This window comes from Eleutherodactylus coqui, chromosome 8 (assembly GCF_035609145.1).
Source record: "Eleutherodactylus coqui strain aEleCoq1 chromosome 8, aEleCoq1.hap1, whole genome shotgun sequence".
Taxonomy (NCBI): Eukaryota; Metazoa; Chordata; class Amphibia; order Anura; family Eleutherodactylidae; genus Eleutherodactylus; species Eleutherodactylus coqui.
In genome coordinates this window covers 54,641,867-54,661,634 of record NC_089844.1, presented here as the reverse complement: position 1 = coordinate 54,661,634, position 19,768 = coordinate 54,641,867, and the positions used below count along the sequence as shown (strand labels likewise).

Genomic DNA, 19,768 nt, shown 5'->3' with positions numbered 1-19,768 from the left:
ATTAGCCTGCATGATGTTAGTCAGGAGAAGATAGAATCAGCAGAAAAATTTTTGTCTAAGATTCTGGTAGCATGGACGGACTTGGGATACAGTCCTAATGTCCCTGCACATGCCCAGCTTCTTACGCAAGCCTTTGTGAAAGGTCTTATAAAGACCCTGAAGGACAAATTAGAAGCCACCCTTCCTGAATGGCGTACTCTAGAGGCTCAGGCTCTTCTTCAAGTTGTCTGTGGTTTTGAGCTAGGCTCCTGTACTACTGTACTTGAAAACCTGGACAATAATGAATCTCGAAAACCTATCACTTGCTTCAACTGTGGCAAACAGGGCTACATGCGTAGACAATGTAGGGCACCTCCTAAGGCTCAGAATGGACAGTCCAAATCCAGACCGTCCTCCTCTGACCATTAGGAAACAGGCAATCCAGTGTCTGTACTCATTGATGACGTCTGCCCTTTGCAAGTTAGCAAACCCAGAAGGGGCCCAGTACCTATTGTCTCTGACTGTAGGTTTAGAAGGTCCTCTCCCCTTTCTGGTAGGCACTGGAGCAGCCACTAGTGTAATACATAGCAGACGTGTCAAAGAGAGTGACATCAGTAAACAAAGTCTTTTATGTGTAGGAGTAGATGGAACACCAAAAGATACTCCTTTGTCTAAGCCAATGGAAGTAAAGTTCACAACCAATTATTCTCTGACTACTCAATTGTTGGTTAGTGAAACCACTCCTCTCAACCTATTAGGAGCAGATTTGCTGCAGAAAATCCACACCTCTTAGAGTTTAGGGAGGATGGGTCGGTTAAAATCACGGGTCAGTTAGCAGAGAAAGAAATCTGTATACTAGCTGCATTTTTTCAGTCTTCAGAAACCCCTATAGCCGTATGCACACCTTTGTTGTCAGAGGAGGAGCTGAAACAATGCTTACAACAAGTTCCAGCCTCGCCTTTGGAGTGAGGGAACAACGGATATGGGCAGACTAGCAGTACCACCTGTTCAGGTTAGGTAGAAACCAGGAGTCCCATTGCCATGTATTTCTCTATCCCTCTGTATAAAAGACGGTAGGTATTTGTTTGCTTTTACACACATAGGCAAGCAATATACCTGGGTTGTGACTCTGCAGGGAGCTCAGAATCCACCCTCCCTGTTCTCACAGCTCATGGGTCAAGTGTTGGAAGGCTGGCAACCTGAATCACAGGCTGTTGTTTTGTTACAATACGTTGATGACCTTTTGCTCTGTGCTCCAGACAAAGCTACATGCATAAAAACTTCAATTTCTCTTCAATTCCTGGTAAAGAACGGATGTAAGGCGTCAAAGAAAAAGCTCCGGTTTTGTTGTTCATCTGTGACTTTTCTTGGACATTGTCTCACGTCAAGAGCTCGTCATCTCACCCAGGACCGTAAATCTGCCGTTATGGACATTAAGATTACCCGCTTCTGTCTCTAAACTACGTACCTTTCTAGGACTTGTTTCTTATTGGAGACCATGGATTGTGAATGCTGTCAGCTGATGTAGCTGATGTGTGACTGTCTCAAGAAAGAACCCTTCCAACTTACAGAAGTAGCCATCTTGGCAGCCCCAGCCCTGGGCCTGCCCAACTACGACAAACCCTTCAGGCTCTACTGCAATGAGAACAATGGACACACAGCAGCACGGAGGGCACCAACAACCTGTAGCCTACTACTCCAGCAGGTTAGACCCCGTCGTCAAACGATCACCACCCTGTCTACGAGCAGTAGTGGCAGTCTCCAGGATGTTGGACAAATCAGCGGACCTAGTTCTGGATCATGAGGTACAATTGTTAGCACCACATGATATCTCTGCCATCCTAACACAGGTTCAGCCCAAGTACTTTTCTGCAGCCCGTTGCCTGAGACTCCAATGTGCCCTCCTGATGCCTGCCAACGTTACCATCACCTGCTGTCAGACTTTGAATCCTGCTACTCTTTTACTGGAATAGGATGACACTGACCAAGAAGACTCAAGAAGAACCTCACAACTGCGCCCAGCTCATGCAGATGGAAACTTGTGGGTTTGATTATGTCAAGGACACTCCACTACTTAGTCCCAATTTAGCCTTGTTCGTTGATGGCTCCAGGTATGCTGTAGATAGACAATTTCACACTGGATATGCGGTCACCACAGAGACCCCTGTTCTTCATCAACAGTCATTACTTGCACATGTCTCAGCCCAACAAGCTGAACTGCAGGCCCTTACACACGCCTGTATGTTGGCACAAGACAGCTAACATTTACACGGACTTGGCAGACCAAGCAACCAAAGAAGCAGCCCTGCTGCCCCCACACCGGCAGTTCTGGCCACCTGCCAAGAAGAAGACAATATGTCACCATCACTAAATGTCTCACAGCATCTTCTTTTGTCTTTTCAGAAACAAGCATCTTCCAGTGAAGTGTCAGGTTGGAAAGCAAAAGGAGCCACTTCAGATTCCAGTGGCATGTGGACACTTCACGGGAAGCCTTGTCTTCCAAGAGCCTTGTTTCCAGTGTTAGCCTCCATAACATATGACCTCACGCATACCTCTAAAACTGCAATGTGTGATCTTGTTTCCAGGTATTGGTATGCGCCCAGTTTTTCGGTAGTTGCTGTCTCTTATACTCAGGGACATATGACTTGTGCACTGTCCAACCCAGGTTGGACTGTGAAAACCCTTTCTAAGCACACGCCTAGGCCCTTGTACCCCTTCCAGAGGTTGCAGATTGACTACATACAACTTCCTCAAATCTGGACCGTTTCAATACGTCCTTGTATGTATTGCTCTCTTCTCTGGCTGGAAACTTACCCCGTTTCTGCGTCTAATGCCAAAAATACAGCCAAAAAGCTTGTTTCAGAAGTGGTCTGTAGGTTTGGTGTCACAGAAACCATTGAGAGTTACCGTGGTACTCACTTTACTGAGATGGCAGGGATCTTAGGCAAAGAACAGGCATTCCACACACCCTACCATTCTCAAAGCAGTGGGAGAGTAGAGAGGTTAAATGGGAACATAATTAAAAAAAAAAAAATTTTAAAAGCAATGACCGAATTGAATAAACCTTGGCCTGAGTGTCTTTCCTTGTCTTGTCAGGATGGGCAGCTATCGGGGTCACCGTGCCCGCACGGCGGACGCTGTCGCCCCTGCTGCGAGTGCGCGTCGCAGGGGGACTCCTACGCTGGTCCTTTACGGGGGAGCTGGACGCAGTCTGGGTCCAGGTTCGCAAGAACTTACTGGAATCGCAGGAGAAGTTGCAGAAACAAGGTGCTGGTAAATGCACTGTCTGACCCCTTTGTAATTGGTGACCTAGTCTATCTGTCCACAAGAAATTTAAAGTTGAAGATACCATCTCTCAAGTTAGCTCCTCGTTTTGTCAGGCCATTCCCTATTTCCAAGGTTATTAACCCGGTGGCCTATGAACTAACCTTACCTGACTCCTGGAAGGTGCATAATGTCTTCCACAAGGCGCTCTTGAAGAGGTTCGTTCCTTCCCCCGGTATTGCCCACCCGCAAACCTCCTCCTCCTACCCTTGTCCAAGGAGAGATGGAGTTCAATATGTAAAGAAAGATCCCGCAGCACCGCTCTTAATACCCAAACATGGGGAAGAATTCTCTGCACAGCCGATCAGTAAAGGTGGACCAACCTTTATATATTGCAAACTTGAAAGATGAAGAAGATCCGCAGCAGGCAAAGAGATGATGTAAAAAAGTATTCTTTTATTCCAATTCCATAAAAATAGGTGGTACAGGCAGCGACGTTTCGACCATTACTGGTCTTTATCAAGCTTGATAAAGACCAGTAATGGTCAAAACGTCGCTGCCTGTACCATCTATTTTTATGGAATTGGAATAAAAGAATACTTTTTACATCATCTCTTTGCCTGCTGCGGATCTTCTTCATCTTTCAGGAGAGATGGAGTTCGAGATAGAACGAATTCTGGACTCCAGGCAGGTCTGAGGTGCTTACCAGTATTTAGTGCACTGGAATGGGATTGGACCCGAGGAGCAGTCATGGGTTCTAGCCAAGGATGTCCATGCTCCGCGGCTAGTCCGTCACTTTCATAGGACCTACCCCCTCAAGTCAGCACCGGGTCATGGGGGTCCGGTGTCCCCCCGTAAGACGGGGGTTACTGTCAGGATGGGCGGCTATCGGGGTCGCCCTGCCCACACGGCGGACGCTGTCGCCCCTGCTGCGAGTGCGCATCGCAGGGGGACTCCTACGCTGGTCATCACTCCTGGCCACCCGACTCCTACACGGTGCAGAGGTGCTAGGAGCATGGCGGCTGCTGCCCAGCGCCGTGTTCCTGTTTTCATGGCAGCCTGCTGCATCCTCACTGACCTAGTCTGGTCTGCTAGTGCTGAGGGAGGTTCTCCCAGCATTTTCTGATCATCCTGCTGCTGTCAGGTTCTCCGCCCCAATCAGCCGCTGGGGCGGGAGCTCTGACAGCATTTAAACCCCTCAGTTATTTCCTGACACTGACAGTGTTTGTATAGGCTTTCTTGCACTCACCAGCGTTACCTTGTATTCCTGTTTACTAGTGTATTGACCTCGGCTTTTCCCCTGACCTGACTTCGTCTCCTCCTTCTGTACTGCGTTTCTCCGGACTGACTTTTAGTGCTTGACCTTGGCTTGCTCCTGGACTGGTTTGCGGTTTTCCCTTTGTGCTTCGCTGTGGTTGTCTGTTTGCCTGTCCGTTTGTTTTTGGTTTCCAGGGATTGTGGATTTCCCCAGCATTCCCCTAGCCAGTGTAGGGACCGTCGCCCAGTTGCCCGCCTGGGGTTAGCCAGGAGTGGAGGCAAGTAGGCAGGGACAGGGGTTGTGGGCTACGTTGTAGGGACCCCCGACTCCTGTTTTCCCTGGTTTCCTGACATGCCTCTCTTGTCAATAAGACACATGCCCACCAAACAGACAGGTCTCAGTCCTTATGACATTCTGTTTGGTCTGGTCCCTTGTCTAGGCCTATACTTTCCCCAGCTATTACAGGTTCAATTCGAACATATGTTACCTCCATTGCAGGATGTCTGGTGGATTTATGGTGATGGTAGAATGCGTGCCACGCTGCCCAAATTTTGGAAAGGTAAGTGCGCACCTACAAAGGTATGCTTCTCCTTTCAGCTGTTCGCAGCTGGGTGGACAGGACACACAAAAGGTACCCCCATCAGGGCATAAATAATTTCTGTGTGGACTGCCATGTAATCTCCCTGGTGGATCTTTTGATGCAGGTATTTATAGTGATGAAATAGGTGTACCCAGGGGAGTGCAAAATGAGTTTAAAGCCAGAAACCAGATTACAGGAGGAATCTAATCTATCTTTTGTCCTTGGTGCACAATTAATAAAAATATTGATTGGATTAATTATATAAGTTATAATCAAAAGAGATTTGTAAACTACACCAGAGATGCCATAGAAGGATTAGTGGAACAACTAGGACCAACATCCTCTATGGCCTTCCAGAACCGTCTTGCTTTGGACATGTTCTTAGCAGAGAAAGGAGGAGTCTGCAAGATGATTGGGGTTTCATGCTGCACCTACATCCCAACAACACGGCTCTGGACGGATCAGTGACTAAAGCTTTGCACGGACTACTAAATCTATCTATTGAACTTTCAAAAAATTCTGGTGTTTCTGATCCATTTACATCATGGTTGGAGGACATTTGTGGACAATGGAGTGCTTGGATCACGTCTCTTCTTACCACTTTGACTATTATAGTTATTACTTTTGTAGTAGTAGGTTGTTGTGTAGTACCTTGTATACGCCGCATATTAGCAAAATCTGCTAAAAAGGTGATACCCACTATGATAGCACAAAATGGTATGTATGCCCAGCTCTTATGTTCAGCCGGCTATGATTATACTTGTATTGGTCAGAACAATAGTGAAATGTAATATAAAGGCTGGCAGACATCACTAGGATGGACTGAAGTACTTCAAATGTTTACTGTTGTTCTGGGACAAGATAAGAAACAAAAGGGGGAAATGTCATGGAATATAAAGTGTTAAGTTTCAGAATGCAATAAGTCTGTGTTTCTTACCTTGTATTGGACTACTGACCCTTAAATAGAAGACTAAAACCTATGCTGTGTAGTGCCGGTAACTAGGATTTTAAGACAAGAAGTCAACAGACAAATTAAATAAGGCTAAGCTATGTTAACAGAGAAGACACACAATTATTGAAGAACTATTGTCCAATGCAGCAGCAATATCCTGACTTAAGTAATTTCTATGTCTGAGACGAGCCTTAAGAGCTTTGAGAATATTTGGTAGATGTCAATAAGTCTTATGATCAATAAGTATTTTCACCTTTGTAACAGTAAGCTACGTAACACTACTCTTTGTACCAGGCAACATTTGGATACGCCCTCTTCTTCCTGTATAAAAGTTGACAATGTTAATAATAAAGTAGAATTCATTGAGTTCTCATGGAGAAGTGTCTTGACATAACATGGAGTGATTTCATGCTATTGATAGATAATTGCTAGCAAATCTTCTCATCACGGGCTTCCACATCTACCAATTTGGCACCCGGCAACGAGGTCATCCGATCGGTACCGGTGTGGTCCGATAACAAGAGCTTTCTCCCCAAAGGTGGAGCTCACAGAGCTGGGACCTTCACCTACAGAACATTTCTTGTATAGGCTAAACTTTTCTTCTGCATCATGCCCAGACTGGCATAATGATTTCTCCTGGTTGCAATTTGTCTCCCGAATTTCACATTCATATCTGTGACCCCTAACTTTTACAGCGTGGCTTTGTTTGCACAACCTTTACATTTTCTCCCCAGATAGTAATAATGCCACCTGTTGTGCCCACACATAAATAATATCCCTCTTTGAACAGAGGCGCAGGTGTGACTAATCGACCTGACAAGGGGACTCCAGGTTTGCCCCTGGGCTTGCATACACCAAAGATGACGCAACTTGTATATTGGCGAATTCAGAAATGGAAATTGCCTTTCTGACTACTCCAGATGTCAAATTACTTGCACGCAAGTATGAGTCTTTGAACAGACATTTAATTTCTCTTAAACTGCACTCAGTCGCACTGAAAGAATATTACATGGCAAAACGTATACTACGAGGTCTGCGCCCACAAGTGAGACCTACTCTAATGACAAACAACGATGAATATTGCAATAAATTTGTGGCAATTTCCGATAAATATGCTTTTGATTTGATCCTGTTAAACTTGGAGTACTTACAGATGGAAATCTCGAATACAGTTTCCGCAGCCTCCCATGCTGAGCAGATATTGAAGTCATCTAGGATAGCAGAAGAATGGAAAGGCATCTCCGACAGAACAAGCCGGGCCCTACAGAAATTTAGAAGCGAAGTTGAAACTACGAAAAGGAATAAATGGGCACATGACCTGGAGGACTATCGACTGCGCCAAATCTACATTTGGCAGAACTGCCCTAAGAGTCAAGGTTCGTATGGTCGACAACAATGACAACAATATCCCAGACGTCAGCGACAGGTCAGGAGACGTCACCGTCATGCCAACTCCAATTTTGGTTGGTCACTTGCTGGTTCAGAGTCAGCAGAGTTATCAACACTGAGATCAACTGGTGAAGTGCCTTTTTTAGGGGGCCGTCCATCGAGAGAAATCACAGATCAAAGACCCCTAGGAGAAGAGGCGGCAAGAAATATTGCAGAATACGACAAAGGGACCCGGAGATTGCGAACACGTTCAGATATGAAGGGTCGACCGCTCCAAGATCGTCAGTGGTAAATATATCATCTAAAGTATTAACTGAGCCTCAAATCAGTGTTCTTCCAAGGGGACTCTCTTTGTGCCCTATTTCCAGGACTGATTGGTTCAAATTGGACATAGACTGTAACATGTTTTTCAGAAAACTGAAATTGAAGTATTTTTTTGCTAATCGTAATCTGGGTGGGCTGTCTTGCGGTGCGCAGTCCAACCCCCATGTCGGCTGGGGTTGGACTGCGTAACACGAGCAGTTTCCAACCACATGAGGTGAATCATGCTGTTCAGATGTATTCTAATTTGGTCAGGCGTGATTTAACATCTTTGAGGTCTAAGGAGTTTAGGGTTAAACATAAAAACAAATTGAGCAAAAATAACTGGAAGTGTGGACGATAATATCACTATACGCCTGGCCATATAATGATATTCAACATACTACCATCAGGAGATTATGTCACAATTGTCTGACACAGCAGTTTATGAACCCCTCCCCAACAATCCAACTACCATGTTTAAAAATGAATTGCAATCATTGTTGGATGAGGCGCTACTAGGGGGTTTAATTGATAGACAGCTGTACGAGTTTTTGCTACCAGCTTTTCCTTTGGTACCTATTTTTTTCACGTTCCCAAAGATACTTCAGAAAGGACCTGGTCACCACCATAATTTTGGGGAGGGGGAACGCTTTAAAATAACACCTCTTGGTTTTTAGACAGAATTTTCCAACCATTTGTGAGTGCAGCATCCATGTACATAAAAGTTACCACAGATTTTTTGGTTTGGTTACAAAGGCTTACTGTAGGCGAGGGGGCCATATTGGGCTCCTTTGATGTTATGTCCCTCTATACCATCATACAACATGATGTTGGCCTGATGACAACCAGACACTATCTCCAACAATCGGACCTCTCCAATAGTTGTATGAAGTTTGTCATGGCCTTACTGTCCTTGGTTTTGAAAAACAACTTTTTTTTGTTTAACAATAGATTCTAGTGCCAATGGAGAGGGACCACTATGGGGTCCAAAATGGCCCCCTCATATGCCATCCTCTTCATGCGGTATATAGAGGACACGTCTCTGTGTGCCTCCCCATCCTGGACCTTGGTCCAGATGTGGTGGGGGTACATAGATGACCTGTTCTTCATCTGGAATGGGATGGAGGGCCAATTGAGTATATTCCATCAGGGGCTGAATAACATCCGCCCTGAGTTAAAATTTACTATGGTGGCTTCAAGAGATTCATTGCAATTTTTGGACATGTCCATAATCAAACACGGGACGTCCCTACACACGGATTTACGCACAAAAGCGCCAGATCAGGGAGTACAATGTATCCCGTTTGTGGCAACTTATGTGCCTATTAGTAGGGGCATGAAACGTATTATCAACAAACATTGGCACATTTTGTCTGGATGCCACCCCAATGTAGTGGAGTTTGCCTAGCCTCCCATGATGGCATACTGCAGGGGCTGTAACTTTAAAGATACGTTGGTGCACAATTTTAACCCTTTCCAATCCACTGTCTGATGTCTAAAGACATTCTGATTGAAGGCTGTACCGCTCCAATGTCGGAAGACGTCCGGCAGGGTATTCTTACTGTAGATTACTGGTCGCTCTGTTGTCGGTTGGCCTCTCCAGAATGTCACATACCGCAGTACTGGCTCTAGCCAGCAGATGGCGGAATTTTATAATGGCAGAAAGAGAAAGCCCCAAAGGAAACCCTGAATCCAAAATTGGATTGTGAAGGGTTAAAAACAAAACTTTCCAATGATTCACAGCGCACGTTGGCGCCGATTAGAAACGGTTGTGTTCCTTGCTTGAATTGTGCAGCCTGGAGAAACCATCACAGAAATACGCAAACCCATTGCCAATCGTAAGAGTAGCATTAGGATTGGCAAAGTTGACCTGCCAGTGCCCAAGCATTTTATTGAATCTGGGCATTCGGTGAGTCAGCTCCGCTACAGGATCATAGTCGCACTTCCTTCAACTATACCTGGTGGCAACAGGGAGAAACAGCTAAGTCTCCTTGGGGTGCGGTGGATCTTCCAGCTGGACACCTTACAACCTAGGGGGTTGAATATAGATTATAACCCCCTGACGTACGCCATATAAATAAGACACGGTTGTTGCTATGACTATAACTCTCAGGGTGATGTTGTGGGTTGCTCTTTTAATCATGTTTATAATTATTTCTGCTTTCCATAGATGCCCAGATGCAGGGTGCTGCATGCAGTATGGTCGTAACTAGATGACGGATCCCGACCATTGGGGGCGACGAGCGGACCTTTGTAAACAGTGGAATAGTGACAGCGGGGATATTATAATGTCTGAGTACTAGATGTGGGATGTCTTTTTGCACTTTATGTACTTTGAGATCAAAATTAAACTTTTGGAGCAAGTTATGAGCGCACTTTTTTCATCTACACCTTTGTATAAGGTTGATCGGCAATAGTGTGGTGTGATATAACATCTCAGCAATGTAGTATAAAGGTATAAGTAATGCTATACATATATGTCAATTGTATTAGAAATAACCCGCTGCTGCTGCCCTGTACACCTTGACGGCATCAGTACCATTCTATACGTGCTCCCATGGCAACAGCATATCACAGTGAGGAAGGGGTTAAATACATCAATTTATCATTTTCCTATAGATTTTGCCCTGCATGCACTGATCACATGACGCTGACATCACCACAGGTCCTTCAGTCACCACCTTTTTTGCTCATTGTTGAGCTCCGCCCCTACTGATCATGTGATGATGACATCATCACAGGTCCTTCGGTTGTTGCAGTATTGCAAAAGGTGGTCGCATGTTAACATCCCTGGTATTGTCTCTGTTATCTGCCAGAGGGGAGGTATATACATATATATAACACCGAGGTGACCCTGTACACGCGCAGACACTCAGACTGGATGCCAGCGTGACTGAATTGAGTACTGAAGCGGTTAATTACCTGGGGCTGCCCCACATGATGTCTTGAAACCATCACACACACCTGCAACTGGGCTCTATCGGTTGTTGTGAGGTAACACCTGCTCATCATTATGTTTTTTAAATGCTGTGTTTCTATTGGCTAAGATTTTACTTGTGTTGTGTGTGTGTGTGTGTATATATATATATATATATATATATATATATATATATATATATATTGTGAGACAGTGACTGACAAAGTGCTGGAGGGTGGATACGTGCCACCGAGCGGCCTGGGCTCAGTGGAGGAAGCCAGCATTTCTGTGTCAGTAACGGTATGTTACTGACACGTTATAGTTTTGTAGGTGGCTCCAAGCCACATAATCCGGGCCGGCTTTTCCTGGAGTGGTCAAAGCGAAGGGTGGGATGGCCACTCCCACGTACCAGGTGAGGCTGGTACCAGGCCTTAAAAAGCCTGGGCCTGCAGGTCAGAGATAGAGAGAGCGTCTGGCTGAGAGCCAGAGAGAGGGCTCTGTGGAGCAAGGAGCCCGGCTAGCCCAGCGTGTGGGCTGTGAGAGAGCCAAAGGTGAGGTTGACAGGGTGACGCCCCTAACCTCAACACCCAGGAGGGTGTGGTGAGACCTCCACAGGTCTGAGGACCGGACTGGCTATGTGACGTTTTGAAGTGAGTAGTCAGGGCCGGACTCTGTGTAGTAAGCGCTCAGACGAGCAGGTGATTATTTTATGTTGGCCTGAAGTTAAGGCCTGGTTTATTTGTGTTGTATGCTGCAATAAACCCAGGCGAAGCCTGGACTAAAGGACCTTTTGTTGCCCGGTGTCACTGTCTCTGGCCGCAGATGCCCACGCTGCTACTGACCCTAAACGCTAATCCCTCACTATATATATATATATATATATATATATATATATATATATCTGTGTATCTGGCTTTGGTGACTTGGCACAGGCTACGGCGACAGCCATAACGTTGGCATCAAGCCCGTGTGTGGCTTCAATAAAGATGGAATTCCTTTTAAATCTATGAATTGACGTATTTGGGTCCCCTGCTTTGCGGCTCCAACACATCATTTCTTGCTGGACTGTATAGGGGTCACAGATCTAGGCTCCTTTTGGGAGCTCGCAACATACACCGAAAGGAGCCTCCCTTACTTTATAAGGTAAGCACAAGTGCTGTTGTGTTTGCGATATTTGGTTCTCCAGTCATTGGTGACATCCCCTCTGACCGCTCACTTTCCCTTTTCTTCTCCATCATGCCCAGACTACCATAATGACTTCTCCTGGTCGCAATTTGACATTGATCTCTATGAGCCCTAAGTTTTACAGCGTGGCTTTGTTTGCACAACCTTTATATTTTCTCCCCAGATAGTGCCACCCGTGGTGCCCACATGTACATAGTATCCCTCTTTTTGTGCTCCCGTAGGCCCCATACAGTAATTGTCATTTTTAGTGCCACAAAACAGTAAGTGTCCCCACTCAATATTCCTTCCACTCAGTAGTAATGCCTCTCATGGTCTTGGCCCTCACTCTGTAATAATACCCTCTTAGGTGCCCTCTCAGTAATAATCCCTCCATAGGTCCACTCTCAGTAATAATGCCTTCATAGGCCCCCATTCAGTATTTTCACGTTTTTTTTTCAAATGCACCCCATTACAATGATGGGGTTCATTAAAAGGTGCTGTCAAAATGCTGTGCAATGTGTTCAAAAATACTGCTTGAAATCGCTGTAAAAAAGCAGTAACCGAGGGCCGTAGTGAGCGGTCTCCGGTCACGTGATCGCCGTTATCGAATTGATAATTGCGTTCACCTAAAAGTTCAAAAGACAGTTGAAGTGTAATGCTCCTCCCGGTTTCGGCCCCGTTGTGTATACTGAATTCAGTTAGGGCCACAATGAGTATGTCTCTGAACACAGGACAAACGGGGGTATCTATTTTGGGGTGAAGGTCTTCATTCACATGTGTGTTGTACAAAAAGTGTTTTTTAAATGACGCAATTGCCCAAAAAAAATTTTTCTTCTGCTTTGCTTAGATTCATTCAAAAACTGTGGGGTCAAAATACGCAGTACACCCCTAGATGAATGGGCTAAGAGGTCTAGTTTTCAAAATCGGGTAATTTGTGGGGATTCTCTGTCATTTTGGCCGCTCAAGGGCTCTACAAGTGGGCAATGGGGCCTAAATCACCTTCAAGCTAAATGTCTGTTCTGAAAGCCACCGGTTGTGCATACGGACAGAAGATTAGGGGCACAATGGGTATGTTTCTGAATACAGGACAACCAGGGGTATCTATTTTGGGGTGCAAATCCTCATTTTTATGTGCACTAAAAAAAAAAATCATGTTTTTTAAATAACATATTTGTGGGGCATTTTCAGCGCTGACAAAAACGAATGTCAGCGCAGCTGAAATCGCAGTGAACGCTGCGTTGAAAAACACAGCATTTTTTCGAGCGCCTGTGTGAGGTCGGCCTTGGCCCTGTTTTGTTATATACTACATTCTCCATTTATATCGGTCGCATTCCAAGGGCGGGGGATATTCAAACACTCCCTGACAAGACAGAACTGAACTTTGGCCACCCAAGACTTGTTTCATCCTGATAGCCATTTATGGACTATGTAAAGGTCATTAGTAACAGACAACTCCTGTATATATTAATGTATCCAATAGAATCAATCTGCAAACATTAAACAACCAATCAGGATGAGGAGCTGATGTATAATAATTCTGTATTGTCTTGAACTGTGCTGAAGGTTACAAAGAAAAGTTATCTTCCCGAACTCCTTCCTGCTGTGTGCAGTAAATGTCTTATGTCTGACTGTGTGTCCACTACCAGAGGGGATCTAATTACCATCTTCCAGGCCTTTAGGAGGTAAGTCATAGAGATTCCCCACTCTCCCTCCACCAAGTAAGTGGATTTAACATTTCTTTTGATACTAATCTCTTGCATATTTCTATTCCCTATACCTAAGCTTTGTTCTTCTCTCTTTGCCTATCTCTAGTGAGGGGTATTCCACAACTGTACAGATGTAGCAAAGTTTAAGTTGCCTGTAGAGATGAGTGAGCACGCTCGGATAAAGCAGATACTCGAGTGAGCATCGCTTTTCTCGAGTAACTGCTCACTGGTCCGAACAGGCTCGGGGGAGGGGGGCAGCAGGGGGTAGCAGGGGACAGAGTGAGAGAGCTCTCTTTCTCTCTCTCTCTACCCCCCGCTAACACCCGCCGCCCCCTGAGCCTGCTCGGACCAGTAAGCAGTTACTCTTTAAGTAACTGCTTTATCCGAGCGTGCTCGCTCATCTCTAGTTGCCTGTGATAACGTTCTGCAATTCCACCAAAAGGCTCAATGCACATGGATGGATTTGCATTGTGGAATCCGAAGCGCGGGTCCGCCTTTGGATTCCGCAGCAAATACCTGCCATAACATGCAATGTAAAAGCGGGTTTCCATGCCCACGAGCGGAAATCAATTGCGATTTTATGCTAGCTAGGAGGGATAGCTAACACTAGGGAAAAGAGGGAGAGTATTTAAAAAGATCTAGACAAGCTTGAACAGTGAGCAGCGACTAACAGAATGGTATTTAACAAGGAGAAATGCAAAGTTCCACATCTGGGCAAAAAAAATTAAAAAAGCACATACAGAATGGGAGGAATTGGGCTAAGCAGCAGCACATGTGAAAAAGACGGGTATACTAATAGATAATAGGCTGAACATGAGTCAACAATGTGATGCAGAAGTATGGGACGTATTAGAGAAGCATAGAGTCTAGATCACGTGAGGTCATTATACCCCCTCTACTCTTCCTTGGTCAGACCTCATCTGGGATACTGTGTCCAGTTCTGGGCACCCCACTTTAAAAAAGACATAGACAAACTGGAGAAAGTTCAGAGAAGTGTTATCAAGATGATGAGCAGTCTACAAATCATCTCTTATGAAGAACGGTTAAAGAATCTAGGAATGTTTAGCTTGTAAAAAAGAAGGTTGAGAGGAGACTTAATAGCAGTCTACAAATATCTGAAGGGCTGTCACACTGCAGAGGCATCAGCCCTATTCTCATTTGTACAAGGACTAGAAGCAATGGGATGAAACTGAAAGGGAGAGACACAAATTAGATATTAGAAAAAACTTTCTAATAGTGAGGGGGATCAATGAGTGGAACAGGTTACCATGGGAGGTGGCGAGTTCTCGTTCAATGGGAGTCTTCAAACAAATCCTGGACAAATATCTGTCTGGGATGATTTAGTGATCCTGCACTGAGAGGAGGTTGGACCCAATGACCCTGGAGGTCCCTTCCAACTCTACCATTCTGGGATTCTCTGAGCATGCTCTATTTTAAGCCGGATTCTGTGCAGATGTCTTCCATTGAAGTCAACGGAAGACTGCTTATGGAGAAAAAAAAAAATCGCAGTGTGCTCTATTTTTGAACGGATTCCGTGCGGACGGCTTCCATTGAAGTCAATGGAAGCCACCTGACTCACAGCCCTTCCGCAATTAACATTGTGGAAAGGTCGCAGGCATCCACGTCGTCGTTTTTCAATCCTAGCAACACCCCTAGTTCATAATGACATAGAAGCAGAAACCAAAAAGCGGCAACAGCACTGAAAACACATTTACCATCAGAGGTATGCATACCTATAATCAGAGGCGTAACTTGAAGATTCGGGGCCCCAATGCAAAATCTGTAACAGGGCTCTCCAACTATAATTCTTTACTCATACTACTAGGCTACCTATATGGAGGGGTGAGCCCTTTTGGGCCTCCTAAGGCTCCTAGGCCCCGATGCAACCGCATCTCCTATAGTTACGCCCCTGCCTATAATCAATACTCTAACCACATTAAATGATGCAAGCTTCTTGGTATATAATTAGATTAAATTACAGATATTGTGGAGTTGTTGCTGCCTTCACCTGGTCTTGTACGTGCGACGCCCCTTTACCTTCTGTCCTTCCTATTGTACCATATGAACGGTCTTTCCTTCCCTGGTATTATTTATAGGCTTAGTCCCAAGAGAGGAGCATTCTTATAGTTAGGTACCCATCTTTCCCAGGTCGAGATTATACCACCTGGCTTTAGCGATAGGACCCATCTGAAAGCTTGGTCACCTGGACGTTGGTAGATGGGCCAATATGATTTGATCAAACTGTATACCAAGAACCTTGCATTACTTAATGTGGTTAGGATATTTATTATAGGCATGCATACCTCTGATAGTAAATGTATATTAAGTGTGAAGCAGCATCCAAGGAGATGATTTCCAAAAGAAGCCTTTAATCCACCCAGCACATACAACAACATTTCCACCCCTACGAATCTGTGGTCTTTGTCAAGTTAAATGACACAGTGCACAAACACAACTTAATATACAGACAAGACACACCCCTCAACCAATTAACTTATACCTTATTAACACATAATTAGATAAAATGACATTAGAACATAGAACAAACCTGATGATTGGACGGACCGGGATGGGGGCTCTGGCACACATACCGCCCCTCACGTGTCCTGGCGGAATAAAACAATGCTTGCCGCCCAAGAGCTGCGTCCCTGTGTGGGTACTGTGCAGGCGCGGGAATCAACCATGCTATCGCGGTGACTCGGAAGGCATTGTAGGAAGAAGATCTACCATCACCGGCTCGTATCTACAGCGCATGCGCGGCTAGTGCGTCCGTGCGTCTCACCAATGTGGGATCACTATGGCAACTGTCCGATGCTGGCGCATGCGTATACAGTCTCATCGGGCAATGATAAGCATGGAACCGGATCACTCCAAGCTTAGCTTCATCATGGAGGACTAATAACATCCTCACTCAAAAAATAGGATAGTAGCCACATCATTCATTCCAGTACCAGCAATGGACTACCTTATTACTGGAAAAAGGGGGAAGGCAGCAACGCTCTATCTGGCATAGAATGCAGTTTGTTTTATACCAATATGCAATTAGACTGCCTAGCAAGGCGTATGGCAATGGGAAATTACTCTCCAAGTGGCTTAAACCAACTCAAGTGATCATTAACCCTTCTAATCTATATTTACTCATTAAGATGCCATTATGCATATTCAAACCATCAATGAAGAGAGTATACAGACCAAATATAAGGTGATGCTTTTTTATAATCAAACAATGCAAATAATGCAATTCCCATCACATGACTACTCTCCTTCTATATAGAAGAGAGAAGTAAAAAGCGTGCTCGATAGCCACAAATGATAGACGTGAAGGTAGTGTTCGATACCCGAACCCACAATCCGTCCAAAGGTCGTTCATCTGTGAAAACATAAAGAAATATATTAAAAACATGATCATATTCATACCGCAATTGTATCTAGAGCAACAAGAAATTTTTAAGCCTGAAACTACATATCACCACATCATAGAACATACAAAAGAGGATTATACTCAATGTTTAGCCCATTAGGAGTCAATGAGTCAAGCTCATGAATCCACCTGGCCTCAAGGAGTTTTAATTGTCGTTCTCTGTCACCGCCTTTGCTACTGGCTCTAACCGTATCGATGATTCTATATCGCAACTGATTGATCGCATGACCCGAATCTAGAAAATGTCTCGGAATTGGAAGATCTGTTTTGTGCGTTCTTATTGTGCTTTTATGGTTTGTTATACGTTTACATACCTCATTGGTGGTCTCCCCTACGTATACAAGTCCGCTCGGGCAAGTGATGATATATATCACGAAAGCGGACCAGCAGCTAAACCACCCCTTTATGGGATATTGTTTGCCAGTGTGTGGATGGGTAAAGCTACTTCCTTTAACCAGATTATTGCACATTGCGCAGCCAAGGCAAGGGAAATTTCCATTTTTCAAGGGCATTAAGGTTTATTGTGTACTTGTAGAAGTCACCTGGTCAACTGTCCGTACTAAATGATCCTTGAAATTCCGCCCTCGCCTGTAGGACATTAGCGGCGAATTGGAAAATTCACTGATGTCGGGATGGCAAGTGGATAACATATGCCAATGTTTGTGCATAATATACTTGATGCGTTTGCTGTAAGGCCCGTAAGTAGACACAAACGGAATACGATCATTGGTGCGGGACCTCTGAGTTGGAATTAAGGTCTGCTCACGTGCTAATGTTTGTGCCCGTTGTTTGTGCCGTGTGATTAAAGTAGGTGGATAAACACTGTGCATAAATTTCCTGCACATGGCATCCAATCAAGCATCAAAAAAGGCATTAGCAGTTACCCGTCAAACTCGGAGCTTTTGGCTCCATGGCAAAGATTGTATCATCGCCGGTGGATGACAGCTGGTGTAACTAAGCAAGTTGTTCCTGTCCGTGGGTTTAGAGTATAAATCTGTAGTAAACCCATTACCCTGCCTGATAACCATTATGTCCAAAAACTGCACCACAACCTCTGAGGCCACCAGCGTAAATTTGAGTTCCGGTAAAAAGCCATCCAATTCACTATGAAACGCAATCAATTCCTCCGAGGTCCCTCTCCAAACAATGTAAACATCATCTATGTACCTCCATCAAACCTGGACCTTGGTCCAGGATGGGGAGGTACATAGAAGAATCTCTTCTACGTAGCGCATAAAAATGTATTGTATGTATGTCTCCCCATTCATTGCAAATGTTTAACTATGAAATGTGTCTTGTGTCCCAGATTTATCTTGCTACAACAATCTCCTGTTTTGGACCAACATTTCTCCAAAGACCTTGTGGACAGAAGAATCAGTGTCCAAAATGAACGAAGAGATAAATATATCATTATTGCCAGAATTTAAAGAAGCGTGTTGGCCAGCAAAGATAATATGGGAGCGGATTAACCATGCGTACACATCGGATTCTCCCCCACGGCACTGGGGGTATCAAAAAGGGAACTATGGATTTCAATATTGGGTTTTTACTTCCCAGACTGAAAGTTATACTGTGGTCTGGGATACTTTGCACTCGTACTGGAAGGTGAAAACTCCATTTGGACCATCCTTATTTTTGATTGGACCCCTGTTTATTGGCCAATCAGGAAATGAGTCACAAGCAGCACCACAATTTTCAGTCTCTATATCAGAGACGGATGTATTAACTCCTGGCTCACCTCAACAGGTGAAGGAAAGAATGCTAAAAATTGCTCGTTTTGTTTTAAAAGAAGGATATAGCAACATTATGATTTAATATATCAATAATCCATGTAGCAAAGAGGCTCTTATGAGTAACAAAAAATGGTACCCACTGTGTAGGACCACTCGAATACTGTGTTTTATGTTGGTGTTTCCTGTCTTACTTGCAGTAAACTTTTTATATTTTCTCTCATTACTAGCCTCCATTTATTTGATTTTTAGCTTCACAGGGGCTTCATATGAACAGCATTTTTTTTTTTTAAAAAGCACCTGGGATATGTTCACACAGAGAACTTCATTGCAGACTTTTCCGTGGCGAATTCCACCTCTAAAAACCGCAGCATTCTGCCACTGGTCTGCACGCGGATTTGCCCTGCAAAAACTAAAGAAGTTACATGTTTTTTTTCAGCTTCCGCATTGGAATTCCACATGCAGAAACAATACCGTAACTAAAAGAAGTGACATGACTTTTATTTAGTTTCCATATCGGAAATAGAAATGGAATTTGCCACCGAAAACTCTGTAACGAATTCCTCCATGTGAACATACACCTAGGTATGTGGTTCGTCGCTCTATGCATGCAGAAATAGCCTGGATTCATATACAGTGTTTTTAGGTTTGTGTCTCCCAGTGCCCCATAAATGCAGCATGCCACAAACTTCTTTACATGGCATCAAAAAGGGCAGAAAAAATGCATCATACAAATGTAACAAAAACACCCACCAAATATACTTGTAGAAAACGCTATGAAAAACACTGCAAAAGGCCGCCTGCAGACGAGCGGGTCGGATCCGGCAGCGAGAATTCTCGCCGCGCGATCCGACCCGAGCGCCTGCAGGGGCGAGCGCGTACTCACCCGCACCTGGCGGCCCCGGCTCTTTCATGTGCCGGCTGCCGCGCAGCCGGCGCATGCGCAGACCGGAGCCGGCGGCCGGGTGAGTGCGTGCCCCACAGAAAATTAGGACATGCCGCGGTTTGTTTGCCGCGCGAGATTTTGCGCGGCCAAACCGCGGCCGTCTGCATAGGAGTGCGTATTTTAATGCACTCCTATGCAAACTTTCAGCGGCGGAAATCC

At 44.8% G+C, this 19,768-nt stretch overlaps 1 long non-coding RNA gene across 1 annotated transcript; it reads left to right on the top strand.

Moving 5' to 3' along the window:
* Positions 1 to 10,452: 10,452 nt before the first annotated feature.
* LOC136576384 (uncharacterized) lies at positions 10,453 to 18,886 on the top strand. Its single transcript, XR_010786358.1, has 3 exons — positions 10,453 to 10,719; positions 13,370 to 13,488; positions 18,240 to 18,886. It is a non-coding gene; the product is annotated as an uncharacterized lncRNA (long non-coding RNA).
* Positions 18,887 to 19,768: the final 882 nt, after the last annotated feature.